The sequence below is a fragment of the Calypte anna genome, chromosome 12 (genome assembly GCF_003957555.1).
Source record: "Calypte anna isolate BGI_N300 chromosome 12, bCalAnn1_v1.p, whole genome shotgun sequence".
Lineage (NCBI taxonomy): Eukaryota > Metazoa > Chordata > Aves > Apodiformes > Trochilidae > Calypte > Calypte anna.
The window spans coordinates 13,359,521-13,378,681 of NC_044258.1; the positions used below are offsets into that span (position 1 = coordinate 13,359,521).

The window sequence follows — 19,161 nt, forward strand, 5'->3', positions numbered from 1 at the left end:
GTTGTGTTGTAACCTCCAGTAATCCTTTCTACATTACAAGAGATGGATATATTTTGAATTTTTAAAAAAAGAGAGAAGAAGAAATTTATCTCTTACACCAAATGAAAATATGGTAAAATTTGCTTTTGATTAGGGAGCATGACAAGTTCCCATACTTGTAGATGAGACATAACAGGAAACAGTAGAATAAAGATGTAGCTTTCAAAGAAATTAGACTAATAAGGACCAGGCTGATTCAGTTGGAGACAGAATGAACAGAAAGAAAAAAACAATTCCTTAGTAAATACAGATGTTCATAAAGTGAGAAAAACTGCCTTAGATGGTCTGAAAAAGAGTTTAATGCTGCCACGTTTTTTAATTTTCAGAAAAAAAAGGAGCCACCGTTCTCTTTCACAATTTTGAAAGTCATCATTTCTGCAATATCAGAACTACCTAACTCATTTTGGCAGCAAAAAGAACACTGATTGCTTTGGAGAGTAATTGTAGGTAATTTCATGTTTCATTTTTGCAATGCGAAGGGAAACCTGAAGCTCTACTGTAACCTATTGGAAAGGCTGATCTAGCCTTACAGGAAATATAATGAAAAAGTGGTAGAAAAATAGAATAAAATGGCTACAAACAATGCTGAGGGAGAAAAAAAAATTAAAAAAAAAAAATAAGGATGCTTCTTTAACAAAAATGAACCATGGGGAGGATGACCTACAGCTCCCTAGCATCAGTCTCAGCCTTTGAAAAGACACCGAAACCACTTCCTTCACAGCATTCTTTCAAAATGTGGATTTCAGAGGGGACAAGATGAAAGGAATTGAAAGCTAAGGAAAATTAAGTCTATTTCTTTTACTTGAGTGAAAATCATGTAAATTCCAGGCATAGAAATTACACTTTTCAGCACACAAAGTGTAAGCCTGGTTACAAATAGGATCTGGCAAACAAAGCAGGTACCAAAACAACCCAAAAGAACTCTGTTTCAATGCTGAAAACAGGTAATGTAATAAAACTGTTCCTTGAAGCAGGAGCAGCAGTTAGAGCTGATCTATGGCAGAGGAGGCACAGAATACCTCTAACATCACAAGAGCACCTAAATGCTTAAGAAAAAAACCAACAAAAAACCCCACATACAATTTAAAATGTTATATGTACATATGCTTTAGAAAATAAATAGTATTTTTTTGCTTCCTGGAGAAACTAGATAAATTTTAAATGCTTTTAAAATCTGCTGAGGGAAATAGAAATTTCATCAAAAGGCCTGTAAATTTAGAAAAGTCCCTAACTTGAAAGCAAAGGTGACAAAGCTGTCTGAAAATAAAATGGAAAACCAGTAACAAAAGCATGAAAAAACCCTCCAAACTATGATTACCCCATTGCAGTTACCTACAAAGGGGGACCAAAATAATCAGCTTGCTCCTATAACTCAGGCCTGCTTACTTGAAATTTTAGCACTTTTTTTGGAAGATCCACCTGCTCATCTTACTGGCAACTTCATTTTGCAGCTGCAGTTTATATTACACAAGCAGCAAGAGAGTGATGAAGCTGAAAAAGAGAAAATACTCTCCTTTGCCCACACATCACCACAGGGCAGGATAACAAGAAATTTATACCTATCCTAATACTAGAAATATCACTACTTATCACTTGAATTTTGTATGGGGAGATTGCTTGTGTGGACAGAAGCATTTTTGGTTTATTTTGATTATCACTTCTGTAGATGTTCAGGATGCCATCAGCTTGCATGTGGCTTCTTGCCAGGCCCACAAGAGATTGACATGCAAACCACAAACACCTTCTGCTACTAAACACAGAACTTGAAATACAGACTATAAAAATGTGTCCAAAAGAACTAAAAACCCTTTCTATGTATTTTGATGGATGTCAGAGTAAAAACTGGTAGCCTAAACAATTCCAGAAAAAATGCAGTCACGTGTAATGCTGCTCTGAAGATTATCTCCAATATATCCAACCTTGCTTTGAAAAAAGCTTGAGACCAGATCTTTTCTTCCATAACCAAAGTGTCAAATGACACAAGTACTTCAAGGGTAATGGAAGCACAACTATTTATACCTGCTGGGACTCTGGATACCGATTTTACTTAAAATATCTTCTTAAATTGTGCAAATTATATAAAAGCTGTAAATGCATCATTTTCTACTGCTGGGCTCTAGTGCACAGAGCAAACTGTTATTCTGCATCCACTGCACCATGTCCACCATTTGACTTTTTACTTTTGCCTAAGCCTTTTTATTAAAAAATTTCATTTATGCTTAAATTATTTTATACTCTTTTTAAAACACTGCACCCATCTTTTGTCACAAACTTTTATGAAGAATAATGTGCATGTACAATTCAAAATATCGAAGTAAACAAACATTTCAATTTACATGGGTAGGGATGCATGAAGGAAAACACCTTTTGTAATTTGATAAAGGTATATTCCTTGTTTTGGAAACACTTTATAATGATGATAAATGAAGACACAGAGAGTATTTTTGAAGCACACTGAGTGACTGTACATCCTCACACATCCAGGTAATTATATTTTCCTTCTTTTTCCTGATAGCAGCAGATCTTGTTTTGGTCAACATAAAAGTTCAATCTTGTTTTTTTTAACTTTTGTTGCTATTGTTTGGCACACGGCATTGAAAAAAGTAGTGAGGTGCTGTTCCTGATACCATATTGGATTTCAGTTTTACAACATCCAGGTTTGAATAAGAGTTTTCTCTCCTCTACACTCACTTACGGCACAAGCAATCCGTGGAAAGTTCTTGTGCAGTGCACCACAGTGAACAGATTCTTTACAGGGAAGGTCCATGAATCAGTTCAGGCTCTGAAGAGGAATAGTGGGAATAATTGATTTTCTGGATGAGCACTGAAACTAGGAAGTTGAAAAAAAGAAAAAACACCAAACAACAAGCAAACAACACACTAAAGAACCTCAAACTGGTTTTGATTAAGCTATTCCATTATTTATCTTGTTTTTGCCCATCAGACTGCGGTGAAGCAGCACAAGATTTTCTCAGTTCAGCACAAGATGGTAAATTCAACCTGACATAAAATATTTATTGTGGGTATCTATAAGAAAAGCAAAGGGAAAACAAGAGCACGCTTCAAAAAAAGTTGAAGGTAGAGCCAGTTCCCTTTTAACAGTACAGTTCAGAAATTAAAATGTCCTTCCATGAGCCCAGAGATCTGTGTTCATTTTACTTCTCTTTTCCTCCCTGGAGATATATTACAGAGTACTCTGCTGGGAGACTCTTCTCAGACTCAGTTACTGCTGTGCTGCTGCATTCACTGAAGTAACTCTGGTACTCCAGGAATCTGCCACAGAGTAAGAAGCTTTGTTTCCCTCTCCTCAAATGATTGCTCCAGTATTTCAAGAAAAAGAAAAGACTTCTCCAAGGAAACGAGGGTGCTCAGATACTTATGGTATTTACCTGTAGAGAAACAAGATAAACCAGGTTCCTCGAGTTGCCAAAGAGTGGGTGTGAGTCCACCTGTGCCTGGTTAGGGCAAGCCCCCTATTACCAGGGGGCCAATAAAGGTGGGACACACACCCACAGAGAGGAAGCTCACTCTGGTGTGAGGCCAGCAGCTTGTCGAGCCTTAGGAGCAAGAAAGGCTCTTCCCGCAACAATTTACCTAAGCAGAATTCCAGCTTGGTCCAAGGAAGGGACCTGGGTTCTTTTTGCAGAGGTCTTGTAGAACCGTTCACTGAAATGGTCTGAAACAACTGCAGCTACACAATGCACCAAACTTACTCTTCAATTTTCAAAACAAACATACTAAAGCAAAAGACGGAAGTAAAACATCACTTGTTATGGATTATTTTAGTAGCAATGTTTTTCTGCCATTAGTGAAGGACTGGAGATCCTACAAGAGGTTACAAATATGTATATTCACACACAGAAAACCCCACAAACAAGTACTGAGAAAAATACACATATTTACATACACTGAGAAACTCTTAACTCAAAACACAGATTGAAGGAATATGTTACATGTATCTCCTAAAGATCATTACATCATTTAGCAACTAATTTTATTGTTAAATCAAGTTCCAAAACTAGGATACTGTTTTCTGACTTGCACCTATATATTTGCTCAAATGAAGGCAAATTTAATGACTGCCTCCTTTTAGAAGTAATGTTTTATGTGTGGCAGTTCAGAGTTTGGGGCACTTAAAATGTAAGAACCTGAAAATTCAGGGGTTTTTTTTGTTGTTGCTGTTTTAAATACGGTTAAGTCTGTCTTTTAAAATTCATGACAGAGTTATTATATTTAGCTTGTCCTGTTTGAACCTCACCAAGATACATTTCTTTGTACAATACAGCCTGACATGTAGCATCATATGTAATGGTATTTTTATAGAATAGAAACGAAGTTGTTTCTATGCAGAAATAGCAGCAGATAAAATTTTGTGACTAGCAATTTGTAGGAAATACATGCAGATGCTCTTATCAAGGACAATCACATCTGCAGAAACAGAAAAAACAATCTTACCTCATTTAAAGATGAAAAAAAGCATACAGAATCACTTAGAACAACAGACTATGGGACACAATATGTGCATTCAACTAGTTTATCATCTCAATTTGCTCCCAAACCCTGCTATTTCTTCAGTATTACCACCATGGAGAAGAGCCAATTGCAAAAAAATATTTGATTAGTTCCATTACTTGTACCAAATCCATACAATATAGAAAACAATATTCTAGTTACCATGTAATGAAACGGTCTCTAAATGAGCTCTCTGGTCAGATGCTTTAAAAACAGGCTGAAAAAAGGAGAAGGGGAAATGCATAACTTTGGTTTTGACTGTAAATTACTTTCTAGTGCTATCACAGCTCTAAATCTTACATCTTGCCTACACAGTATTGCCTTGTAACTTTACCAGGCACATTTATTACACTTGAGCTCACAAATGGCTACAGAGAAAGTCAGAAACCCAAACCAGGTTACTCTGGCTGTCTGCTCTCCCCCACTGGGCATTAATATCATAGTGACTGCAGGAACTTACAAGGGAAAAAAACACCTAAGCAGACTTTGTTGCAGATTGATTTACTGTCCAATATGCACAGACAAAGTAGAATGTGCTTTCCACAACAAACAGATTAAATTCAAGTTACACTGTTGTATGTACTCTGTTTTGCAAACTGGGCTATTTGTATACATACACTAATGGAATTTTATTCCACTGGAAATATGATTCACAAGCCAGTTCTAAAGAAACACGTATGGTTACAGCACTATACAATGCATTCAGCAGAACTGTGCTTAAAAAACCCCACCAGTATTACATTTAAAGAATTAGCATTTATAATACCAAGCCTACACAAAAATGCTCAAAATTCAGGCATATTCCTTAAACTACCAATTTCTAGATTTTACACTGCTGTAAAATATTTAACTGTACAGTTCTAAATCTCAATGGAAGTGCAGGCATTCTTTGTACAGTAAGCCCCAGAACTGATGGATCCAGACCTTTCCAGTCTCAACCTCAAAGGAACTGGTCTACCCATCCAAGACCAAAGCCTTGTGAAAAAGCCTTCAAAAGCATCTGGACATTTGCTCTTCAGTGAAGAGCTGTTAAAAACATCTGCACTTCTGCACACAGATCATTGTACACCTGAATTCTCACTTAATGCCTGACACCACTGTTTCCAAGCAGCTGGTATTTAATCAACCTTTTCAGCTATTTTGGTAAACAGGCTTTGTGGTGAATACATTTCTTTCTCCCTATTATAAAAATTTGGTGACCCTTTTCCTTGATTACCCTCCTGCACTTCAGGCATAAGGAGAGGGAAGGAGCAGCTCACTGGGCATCTTTTGTCAAAAATCTCTGCATTTGGATGTGCAGTGAAGCCAGCAGAGGAAGTGCTGTTACAATATTCTCAGATGAATAACCAGCATTCACCATAAAGCCTCCATATGGTGAGGTTTTATGCTTCCACAGCTCTTAGTGCTAACATAGAAGTGTTCACTCTGTTCTTACAAATGACCCATGGGTCACACATGTCTCAGGAGATACAACTGCTTGTATGCTACTCTCACCTCATACCCCCATGGGTAGAAGATCTCCTAAGTACTACTTCTACCGCCACTAAAAACTAGTTCAAACCAGGGTGAGAATTAAATCCTTGAGATAAGAAATGCAGTTCAAATTATTAAGTACAACAAATATTTAAGATTTTTTGTTTTCTTAAATGCTCACAGACCCAAGAGAAGTAGTGATGGAGAAAGGGAAACAGAGAAACCTAAAGTGAATGGGACAGGAGGAATGTGCTCTACCTTTAAAAAGGCAACAGCAACCACACATGCAGGGTGATGCAAAGTTACTTCAGCTTTTTGTTCATCCAATTTTCCTCAGTTTGGTGTAGTCATGATTTGCAAATCTACTCCTTTTTTGTTCCTCATAGATGCAAATAAAGTAATAGATCACCTCCAAGTTGTAAGGCTACATTGCACACAGCTGTGAAAGATCATGGCTCAGACTGGGCTCCCCAAATCAGCTGACATTTACACTTGCAGCTCCTCATATCTCCGACCTTCATGGATGAGGATAAACAGCACCAAATCTTTTCCCAGAAGAGACAGTGAGAGGAGAAGTTTGTTACATCTGTGAAGCTCATAGATACAGTTATGGTAAGTGTCACAGGGAAGTCCATTAAGCAAATAACCCTGCAGACAGTCCTAGTACAGTGCATAAAACCAGGACCATATACTGAATCATGCAGGGAAGCAAAACTCTCAACAGCTGCTCCTGAAGCCAGCATCACTCCTTCTGCATACTGAAAGATGCAGAGATCTTATAAAAAGAAATAGTGTGATCATGTAATTACAAACGGCATGTATACAGTGCAACCAAAAAACACAGAACAAAATATATTCATTCTGGTATTTCCTAACTCTTGACAGACTTTGTTATGGCAGTCAAGTTCTAGGTTTTCTGCATTTATGGAATTTTAGATGAGATTGCATTATCTTGGACAGATAAAACACCTCCCTGTTGCAGAGTTCATTAGTTGTGACTGGACTGCACACAGGATGGAAAAGGTGCATCCAGCACGTAAGAACTGTGTTATTTTTCTGGTAATAATAATAGCTTCTGTTACTCTAAACAAAAAAGCAACTGTTATTAAAGTGGACAATAGATATGCTTGTGTTGACTGTACTGGAACAAGATGAAATTATTAAAGCTTTCATTGTTGACATGAAAGGAGGCATTCTAGGCAGCTGTCATTTTGGGAAATGAAAGGATTCTCATATTTAAGTGAAACATTCTTGAATACAGGAGTGATTCACAAGAACATTGCATTTGTGTTTTAGTTTTTAAAGTACTGCCTGTAAGGATACCATGCAAAGTAGAAATAATCATGGCAAGAAGGGAAAACAAGTTAAAAATGGCTCAGACACACAAAAATGGATTGCAACTGGTCCTGAGGGAAGGCTTTTTGGTGACAACATGGCATGTGCTTTTGCAACATGTGTTGTTTATGGCTACAGAATTAAAGCAAGGAAATGTTGGTATCTGACAACAAGATTGTTCCTCTTGATATGCTTTGCAGAAAGGAAAGGCTTTTAAGTGAAAAAAAGAAGAGTGAGAGAACATGGGAACAATTTTATTTTGGACCCTTTGTAAAATATGTTGCCATTGATGTTAACTAGAGGAAGAGAACCAAAGAAATAATGGAATGGGTGAATGAAACAGGAAAAAAATTCTACTATATATTTATTAATGATCTGAAATGCTGTGGGAGGACAAATTCCAGGAGCACCATGTAACAGCATTTAAGTTAAAGTTTAGAGGAAAAGCTTTGGATATGGCTATTCAACAAGAAGTGAAAAGAAGAAAAAAAGTGCTTTAATTTTTAATTTTTTTTTAACCTGCCATGCCTCTTATCAGCTTCATAAATCAGGCCAAATATATTTGGAAGCACCACACCAGAAGCTGTCACTGGAGGCAGCAGAGGGGGAACAGAGGTGCTTTCATATCACTGAGCCTTTTCTCCGTGTGGATAATGAGCTTCTGTATGACATCCCTAAAAGTACATATTTCATTAAGTATAGCTTGAAAAAGTGTAAAGTCACTGTCAGCTTCCCCCAGCATCCCACCAAATACCCCATGGCAGGTAATTCTGCTGAAAATAAGATCTCCTTTAACAGATCATTTCCACATTTTTACAAAGTGTATTCTTGAAGTAGCTGTTCAAGATTACAGTGTTTGTCTAACTACAAAATTCTCTCCCTCTCCCCCTCCAACACACATAGTATCAGCACGGTGAAGAATTTGTTGAAATATATCATTCCTGACAAGTGGCACATTCGCATATGAATTTATCTTTGATTCCTCTGCCAGTGAGATATGGTTTCTGTTTGTTCAGAACAGAACACCACACACTGCCTGGATACAAGCTGCTGCTTAAGATAAGCTGACTGTAATTTCAGAATACATACAGTGGTATATTTCTTGCCCTAGAATGACCTGACTTTATAGCAGCTGGATGTGTGCCAGGTTCTAATTGTTTGTCTTTAGACTGGTGGCTTTCTTCTAATTATTCTCATCCTGGTATACTCAGCACATCTGCTCCTCATTTTGTGCTCAATATTCCTTATGAAGTCTTTATAAGCTTTCTTTGCTTCTCCTATGACCAGTATTTTCACTATTAAATAAAGTCTCTGATTATTTTAAGCCTGGCACTGAAAACCTTTCCAAGTTCTAAAAGCCCATGCTATCTCATTTTCCTTCCTTTTAACCAATAGGCACTTCAGTGACTTCTTGGCATTTGAAACCTGCAGTTCTCTCTCATTTAAGTTACTACAACATTTTACAGTATGCTTGCAAGGAATCTGGAAAGCCTTTTTTCCTGCAGTATCTCTTGTCTATTTTGATGCTGCAGTCTAGAAGATCAACATCTTCTTGGCACTTAGATGACAACTTGTCTTTCCATAAGCACTGGTTTGTCTCTACCTTTCAAATCTGTAAGGGCAAAGCTATTTTCTTTCTATTCCTTTCTTTTTGTATACAAAGCTTCAGACATAGAAAGGTCAGGGGACAATGGGCATTACTGCTCATTACACCACTATTAAAGGAACTAGTTATGTATTATTTGCACTCTCATTTTTGGGGGGGGCAGAAATATCTTTTGTTCTGTGTCTGTAATCAGCATAACATTACTGATTTCCAGGCTAGGTGTCCCTAGGAGCTAGATGTACAATGACCATATACTATTATTAAGCCTGTGAGAAGAATCAAGCTTCTTTTAAAAAAGCTATTATGTCTTTGGTTTTTTGTGCTAGCTAATAATTTGGCATCATGCTCACCCCGTCCACTACACAAACAGTAACAAAGGCATCTAGAAAGGTCAATTTTAGACAGTGCTACCAGTATTCTTGAAGGAATCAAAGCTACCTAGCATTCTAACTTAGAAGTTCCCTTCTTAATGAGAAGTGCTATTTTAGCACTTTGAAAAATAAAAACATTGTAAACAAGCTTTAAACTATCTTTCTGGCTTCCGGAATAAGCACATGTCTGCTACAGAAGTTAAAAGTTGTTATTCATCTTTTAAATCCAAACTATGCATTAATTTATATATTAACTTATAGTAAAAATAGCTCCTTATTATGATCCAAGCATAATAAGAGCGACTGTCTCAAAAAGGTTACAATTTAATGAGTACATTTTTAAAAAATGTGGGATGGAAGTAACACAATTATCCTGTCCTGGTACATGGAGAAACTGAGACACAGAGGCTTAGATTCTGCCTAATTAGCAATCCTGCTGCTTTAGCCTCACTGTATCATTGATGGAGAAATTGGCACTTCTTCCACTGCATCATTTCAGATGCTAAGTGGAATCCAAGTTCTTGGAACTTCTACTGACTGCGATTATAGTTTCACTATTCCTAAAACAGAGAAAATGAGGCAGGAAGAGGCAAAAACTTTTTCAAGGTCAAAGACTGTCACTGCAAGACCTGAGATTTGACCTCATGTCTGGTAAGATTCAGTGCAGCTTTTAATCCTATTTTACATCTTGATTCAAAGCTTACTGAATTCAATGGTCAGACTCTGGTGAGCAACAAAGATGGAATCTTCTGTTAAAAAACCCTACTTATTTCATATGATGAATCCAACTGTAGGAAAGAGTGCCTTTAAATATTTTATTATTTAATGGTAGTACAATAGGAATTAATGACAAAATGATCATTCTAGGAATACAGCTACTTGTTAAAGCATTTCTGCAAAGTGAAAAAAACTTAAACTGAGAGGGAAAAACCTACATGTACATTGGTACCTCAAGGTACATCTTGTTTGAAAATACACCCCTCTTTTTAAAATAAATAAACGAGAGCACAGCATCAACAATAATGGCCACACCAGACTGATGCACAGGCTCAGATATTGAACTGGCACTTACTACAACATATCTCAAAGCAAAACCTCACACCAGCACATAAGATTTCTGTATAGTGATTACAAACTAAAACGGTGCAAGTATATATTCATTAGAAAAATGAAGTAAATGCATACCATATTTAAGCTCCTAAAAGTACTGTGAAAAATCTAAGTGGACTAGGATGCTGTAACTCCTGCACACTGTTAGCATCAAAGAGATGAGAAGGTGTGGGAAACTAATGCTTGCATTATCAAATCAATGTAGAATATTAGTTGTAAGTTACATAGCTCACACAAACTTCAAGCAGTTTTCTAAGTTTTGTGGTTTGAAAATAAACCAGTTCCTCTAGGAATATTAAAAAATGGAATCAGACATCATTAGTTTTTGATGCTGTACTCTACAATGCTCCAAATTACAGAAAAAGGACTGTGTACATAATGATGTAATTACATGCAGTCGTGAACAGTTTAATTTCTGTATGCCCGAGTGAGCTTTTTTTTTTTTTAAATTTGAGGGCACTGTTGGAATTTTTCTTATTTCTATACCTGACTAATTTTAAATATCAGTACTGTAGTCCTAAGATTACAATGTCAGCATATAGAAATTAATTACTTTTTGAAGCAGCAAAACACAAATAAAAACCAAGTATACATGAAATGCGACTTAGCACTTCTTTTATTCGCTGAAAATATTGCCTGAGTTCAGACAGAACCATGAAAGGTCTTAATTAGAAATTAAAATGCACCGAAGTAAATCTGAAGTCATTGGATAATCAGCTGCATCTTCAGTGCCTAAACACTTCTTAAAGCCTGTCCTTAGCTCTGACATTGTTTTACAGAAGTGTGACAGGTCTGATGCAGGCAGCGAGTTCCCCTGAGGATTGCACCATACTGCAAAGAAAGCTTCTAAGTAACTTTTTGGGGCTCATGGATGCAATGCTGCCTGTTTAGTAACTAAACTGTAAAGTCACTTGCATTAAAGAAAACCATGCATGATTCAGCAGAGTTCTGCTGGCAAGCCAGGGGTTGTTTCAAGTGCACATTTGTAAAAGACTGTAATTTGGATCACACTGTTAGAGTCAGGCAATAGTTTTTCCTAGATTTTTCTTGCATTTCAGTACTTGCATTTGATCTATAAACGAACTTGACAATTTTTACATTTTTTTAAAGCCTTCTCATTAGTGCTTCCACTGGATTAGCCAAGCCCAGTGAGAAATACATTTCATAAAATTGCCTAAGGTGCATGAGACAGCAAGGAATGAACTGTATAAGACTACAAAGCTGAGAGGGAGCACTAAACGAGTTGTCCTTCATTATGAGGAAAAGCCAGCGGGGTTTGTGGATGAGAAAGGAAAACCAAAAGAAGGTCTTCAATTTTCCATTAAAAGAAATCAAAAAGACAGATATCTTAAATCATTTGTACTCTTACTCTCTGCAATAAAAACATGTAATAAAAAGTCATGTTTCTACTAAATATTTTGCATCACTGCAAACTACAATTAAATTAAATCCCCAGTATGCATAACTCATTAATTAGAATTCACAACCGTGTTTCACAGATTAAAAGAAATCCTTGCTCATCTAACCATCTGAAAACCTCACACAAACACATCCCACATTTGTGCCATCAAATGACTTTAAAATCTACTCCTTTTGGTGGTGAACTGTCCCACCAAATGAATATTTGCATCAACATACAACCCTCCTCTATCACACAAACCCTCCAGGCTTAATATTAGCTATCACCAGCCCTCCCAGAGGGCAACAAAAAAAAGGGATGTGTTAGACCAGAGATGGAAGCAGGCAGGAGGCAATATAATCTCTGACCCTATAAGGATTGGTTTTTTGTTTCATTCTAAACTTGGCTTTGTCTCAAGCCAATTCTCATTAATTAATTCAATATTCCATTTGTTGGGCATGTGCACTGTCTAAAGGGAAAGGACCCAAATTTGCTACACAGTGAGTTGCTCGCAGACTTTTACAGACAATTTCTTTTGCAAACTTTCAATTTTCTTTTGATAACTTTCAATTTTCTTTTGATATTCTATTCTTGCTTAAAACAAAAGACACCTCAGTACAACCATTGTTAATGCTGTGGTTCCATTAATATTAATACAAAAAACCTAAAGCATCTTAGAGACTGATAACTTAAGCACTAATAACTTAAGCAGTGTCTTATCTAGTAATTAGGTTTAAATGTAATTGAAAGTGTAGCAGCATCTTCAAAATACATCACTGGGGGTAAAGCATAAAAAATTCAAACTGTAACTTTAAGAGGAGGAGGATGGCAGCAGCAGGTGAGATGATGGAATGGGCATTACCACCCTCCCATGCACTCATGACGCGAGTTATCTCTCAGCTTCCTGCTTGGTAGTTTCAGCCCATTCACTGGAATTACTGCAGGACATGCTGGAATAACCACTGGTACATCACATGGAAATGTTGTTGATAACTCATGTCAGCTCCACTGGGGCTTGCTTTTAAAACATATTTTAAGACAACACTAATTGCAGAGAAAACCCTATTTGCTTTAGATTTTTTTCCAAAGGTTCAGCTGTTTATCTCCCTGCAGATCCAAACATTTACTGTACTCTGAGAGTTCACTGTACTCTAGCAATTAAATTAATGGCTGCAGCAACAGCAAGAAATCCTTTAAACCCCTGTGGGCTTGTTCCTTTGATTAGACTAGATCAGTGAAGCTACAGCTATTTGCAGGCAGATTAGATAGGCTAGGTTTTTATTGCCATTTGCACTAGAGATTGAAAGGTCATGTTTGTTGACATCTTACCAAAACCCATCTGTGAAAGTTTACTTTAAAAGTTATTCTTCAGGAATATTTTTAATATTTAAAGAGTGCCATATGGATCTAAGAATAAGAAATGACCCAACCATTTCAACACAAAGCAGAGAAGTCCACTGCTCCAGCAAGCAGCAGAACATATCTAACACCCACACATGAATATTTTCTCATCTCACAAGCAAAGTTTGAACAAATTACAAAACACAGGGCACTACTAATGTTAGGCTTTGGTGTTGAATCATAAGGTAGTTCATGATCTGCATCCCTCTCTGTTTTTGTTTTGGCTGAAAGAATGGATTCCAGGAATGTTCATATTTCCTGTTTAACCATGTGGCAGCTTTTTTTCCAGAAATTACAAATGCTTATGCTGACAGTGCCATAGGTAGCAATGAGCATCTCTGAACATCCTACAAGCATTAATGTTCCTATGCTAATTGAGGTGTCAAATAATTCAGGCATCAGAAAATAGCTGTGCAGCCTTGTGAGACCAGCACTGCAATTCCTGATTTCCTTAGACAAAGATTAAAGAACAGAGAGAGTTCTCTGTTTTCTTCTAAAAGAAAAAGGAGAGTTAGTGGTAGGGCTGAGAAGTGAATCCAAGCTTCTGAAGACATTATCACCTGCCTTAAGAAGGAGCAGACGGCTTTCTCAGGTGATTTGCTTCCTTGCATTATTACAAGAGTTGTGCTTTTAGCAGTAACTTTAAGAACTTCCCCAACAAACACCAAGCTGACACCAGAAGCTGAACAAAACCAACAGAAAGAAAATCAACCAAAACATAGAATGTAAGGTCCTCGTATTTGTACTGCAGGGAAAGGGCAGGAAATCAAGTTTTGATGAAAACATGTTACATTCCATAAAATCAAAAAAAAAACCACCTTCCCCATTCCTACTCACTCCATATGCAGTGCAATCCACAGCCCCGCTCAAACTGATGAACTTTTAATTTGCTTTCATTTCAAAAAGATAGTCAGTAATACTTACCCAAAAAGACATTAACTAAGAAGAAAGTGTTGCCTGTTTTGATATTGAGGTATTTATATCACCAGAATAACTTATTTTCTTCTTTCAGCTCTAATTTCATATTTAAAGCAATTAAAGTATTTTGCAATATGCAGCATTTCCATCCCCCACACGAGATACCCATAACTGGGTTTTAGGAAATATGGAACATTCTGAGATCTTTCAAATTCTCAGAACTTGCTGCTTATTAAAGTCCAACTTGCTTTAACAACTGAAGAGAAGCAACACATCAAATCATACTTTTTAAAAACAAAAATATATTTTCACTTTGTAACATGCAAGATTCACAGCTTACTCCGTTTCAATTGTACTGCCAGTAGAACATCTCAACAAAGGAAACCTTTAATTAAACTCTTATGAGAAGATTAAAAGAAATTAAAAATTCTCTTAGAGATACTAAAATAGGTCTCTTCAGCCATTGCATTGTAACCCTGTAATCCCAGTCACTGCTTGTGCAGCTAAATGAAGCTGATGTCTTCAACTCTGCTCAAAAAGACATTACTTTCTGTAGCAAATTGTGTCTCCTAAGGAGACAAAAGGTTTCTATATTTAATTCTGATGCATGTGACTTCACCTAAAATTGAGATTTAAGACTAGCTGGAAACAGCAGAAGTTATTCATGCCTCCATCCCATTTGCAGCTCTTCAAATACTCTTTTAATTGTTAGCACATGGAATTAATGATAGAACTATAACTTCATATATTTATATATAAAATATATATTATATATTAAAATATATAATATATATCGTATATCTATACAGATATACGATATATATTATATATATAAATATATATACATATTTCTACAAGTTTAAAAATTATGCTTTTTAGGAAACAACTTATTTAAATAAATCTGTATACAGAATAAAAAAATAACAGCTCTTCTTTGGATGGTCAATTCCTAAAAAATTCAATTTTGTGCTCATTCAAACATATTCTATTACGTGCTGTGGAGGGTTAGAGAACTCCATTTAGGCTGCTGACCAATGCCACACATCCTCATAAAAGTCACACAGATAAAATATTCTCCCAAAATACCTTTCAAAGGCAAGATTTCCAGACATTTGCTTACATATAACCATTAGAACTTATTTTGTGAATGAGGGTGGTAAGTGGAAAGTTATAAGAATGACTACAGGAAATTAAAATGAGAAGATATTAATGGTAATTCAATAATTCTTCTTCGTATTTTTCATTTTAAAGAAAGAGAAGTAGAGTGCTTGAGGAAATGGCATGGAAAGAAATTGGACATGGGATGCACCAGCTTCCTGAAACCAGGAGTCTGAGCCCACAAGTTGTTATCTTTGCTCCCCAAGTGAATGCTGTGAATTCCCACTGCATTAACTCTCAGACTGAGTGACAGCCATAGCTCATGCACACTTATTTCCACATCAACAGTACAGAAGATTTTTGGGGAATATGATTCAGTTTGTACTATAGATCAGATGTTTTCAAGTTCCAGAACATACAAGTCTCAAAAGCACGTGCCAGTAGCTTACATTTTTCTACTTTTTTTTTCAAATACTTCTATGGCACTACAGAAATTGTTCTAAAGTAAAAAGTAGAACATAATGAAACTGATGTTAAATGTTTTCCAGTTTCAAAAACTGCAGAAAACATTTTACAGTTTATATTCCTACAGTTTTTCAGTTCAGTATCTCTGCAGGGATCTCTGCATGTAGAGAAACCACAAGGTAGCACAAAATCTGGATTGTGACTTATCTCCTGGTACCTCACTCCTTCATTTCTTCACACCCTGCAGCACAGCATCTACTTGAGCCCCATTTGTTAAAGAGTCTTAGGAAAGGTGTTATTATTTCATATATAAGGAAGTATAAACAAAAAAAACCCTCCTAGATTACACTGTGCACTTCCTTCTGAAGGGGAGAGAAAGCAAGAAACCTACTGAGTAAAGTTTCTGAATTAGTTTCCTAAAGAAATTAACATTTCTACTGTCTTTTACTAGAGAATAACAATTTTTGCATCCAAGTGGGACTAACTCTTCCCAAAAATATCTACCACAGCTACAAAAGAAAAATTACTTTATTCTCTACCTAAACAATGGAGTTCACAAAAGAGAAATGAGGAAACACCTTAAAACCCTATGGCCCCCTTGTTTATTTATTTATTTATATTTATGTCATGCACTGGTAATATACTGATAAGTTAATAATTCAGTGAATGAATCTAAGTCAATAAACCACTGTACTTGAATACTTATCTGGGGTAATAACCATTTACTAGGTGCATGATCTGCACAGTTATTTGGGGAGAATTCAGTTATCAAAACCAGATTGTTTTTCTACCTTCTAGGCACTATTGGATCTAATTGTTGATTTTATAGTGAAAATCAACACCAACTACAGAACAACACATTGATTCAGTTTTTCTCATGCTTCACTGTCTCTAAAAGTCATTCATATGTAACCCTCTTATCTCAAAGCAATTAAGCAAACAGGAGCCAATAACTTCAGTTTATAAAACATAAATATGATAGATGTATGAAATAAATATGGCATACAGAAAAGAAACAAAAATATGTTCTTGAAATAACTGCATGTGCTTCAGAAAAATTGTATTAATTACCAGTCACAACTCCAAGATGCTTTCTGTAGGAAGTTAACCCATTCCTTCCTATAAGTTTCTGTGTTAACCAAGTTTTAAACCTTGCCAGTTCTTCTCTTTTTCCTTGATTTGGAGTGTAAGGATTTATCTCAGCCTGGAAGGTTCTTTGACCTAGGAAAGCCCATTTGCCATTGCTTAGCAGTGACACAGGTTTCTTTAAGATTTATTGAAAATATGAAACCTTCTATGTAGGAAGCCTTTTCAGTTACCTAGTAGCTACGTTTCCAGACCTTTTCAGGTTTTATCATCAATTAAGAATTTCTTCTCAGAGAAAACATGAATGGCATTTGAGTGCTGTTGTCTTCCTGCTTAAGGACACCAGAAAATTACAGTAGTTTCACACAATTTTTAATATACTGGCAAATAGGCAGATGGTAATGAGGTAATACAGTGGAAAAATTGTAGTTAACTGCAATCAACAAATAGGTTATAAATTTATGTTGCTTCTTTGTCATGTTTGAACTTACTCAATTTGTGAGTTACTGCAGTATCATCTGAAGAAACATCCCTGTATGAGGACTTGGACGCAAATGCTTTCACTCTTGTCTGATTGCAGTTTATTGTTTTAATTTGTAATCTGGTTGTGCTAAATGGAGGCTCAATTTCTAGATATTTAATTGTAACCAAATATGAACAGGCATAGTTTAGGATCTAGAATAACAGCCTATGGTCCAAGTCCACAGTGAAATCCCTTTTCAGGGCAACTATTACCAACCACAGTAAATACTCCATTGCTTATACCAAGCAAATTTTGTTAGTGAAAAAGACTTGTTAAAAAAAGGTACAGAAAGCCACGTGTATTAAAGTCCTATCATACAACTATATGGATGCCAAAGTATATATGGACAACAGCTTGGACCACTGATTCCAGTGCTAGACCCCATCATCTTGGCAAGTCAGTCACTGGCCATATAGCACAAATTTCACCCAGTAGCTTTACAGATTTTTTTAGAGATGCCAGGAATTCATACAGCATCAACCAAAACATCCGCCCTAAAGGGTCTGTTTGCCCTGTGCTAACAGCAAGGCTGAGGAGTGGGCAACAGATCTCAAAGCAAAGTACTACCAAAGAGGAGACCAGATCAATCACAGCATAATAAAGTTTTTCAGGAAGGATGTAAAGCAGAATGCACTGAGCAGCTGTGCATTTAGCAATAAATAAGTTGTCTTGAGCACAAGTCACAGCTTGATACAACTTCAGAACCAGCTAGAGGAGAAAGCACTTTTCACAACTATTGCCACCAAAGCAGACAGTCTAATGTGACCACCCTGCCTTCGTCCTACCCCAAACATGGCTTCACAGAACACAGCGTCCTACCCAGGAAAAGGCTGCAGGCTCCAGTGCTGCAGAGAAACTATCAGGCCTTCTCTGCTCTACAGGACAATTGCATGACACCCACTACAATGAGACATTTTAAATAGCAGATTCTTGAAAATATAGATATTAAAGTACATCTATGGATACCATTTGGGAATATTATTTTCATATCACCTTTTATTTTTGGTCTCAATGAAGCAGCATTACCAGCATGTTAAAGAGTTCATTTACCAGAATTAGCAACTTACTTATAGCACTAATATTTTTTTCTCAAGAATAGCTTTTTTAAACCTCTAATTGCATATTAGTATACATATATCCTCTCCATTTCAGACACATTATACTGAAAATCAGCACATATTTTTATTTCAATATTGGCAATTCATGGATTTCCAGTGTGCTTAATTCTCTCCTGACAAAACTCTCCATGATATTCATTTCACACAGAGAACTGCCATATTTCATGCATTCCTTCAAATTAGAAGAATATGGGACTTTTTTAAGCTTTTGTACAATTTGGATTAATAGAGAGTCTCCAAGCCCCAAAGATATCAGTGTTAAAATGAATAGGAATGGCTTTTTGATCTTAAAATTGCAGCAATTATATCATATAAATTGTATGAAAATCAAGTGTATTGAATAAACATTATTTGCTTTAATAAAAAAGCATCTAGCCTCTGCCTCATTGAATGTTAAAGCATACCAGAGAAAACACTATTTTTTCTTTGTCTTATTAGATCAAGTGTTATTAATAATATGTGCATAGTATTAAGAAAAACTCACACTTTTCCAACAAAAGTACATTAATCAGGATTATTAAGTAATTTTTTTACCATCAGTAAGCCAACTAAAAAAATGCTAAGTAAAAGCAGACCGCTTTTTAGAATTTAAAAGCTTAGGGATGAGATTCCTCAAGCCTTAATTTCCCTGATGTCAAAGACTCTCAGGAATTCTAAAATGTTTATTAAATTATCTCACAGAACTTCTCCACAAGTGCAGAACTCCT

General features: G+C 36.2%; 1 protein-coding gene across 4 annotated transcripts in view; it reads right to left on the minus strand.

Annotated features, from left to right (window-relative positions):
* Positions 1 to 19,161, minus strand: part of FHIT (fragile histidine triad diadenosine triphosphatase) — a 512,422-nt gene that overhangs the window by 341,381 nt on the left and 151,880 nt on the right. The gene's annotated exons all lie outside the window — the stretch shown is intronic.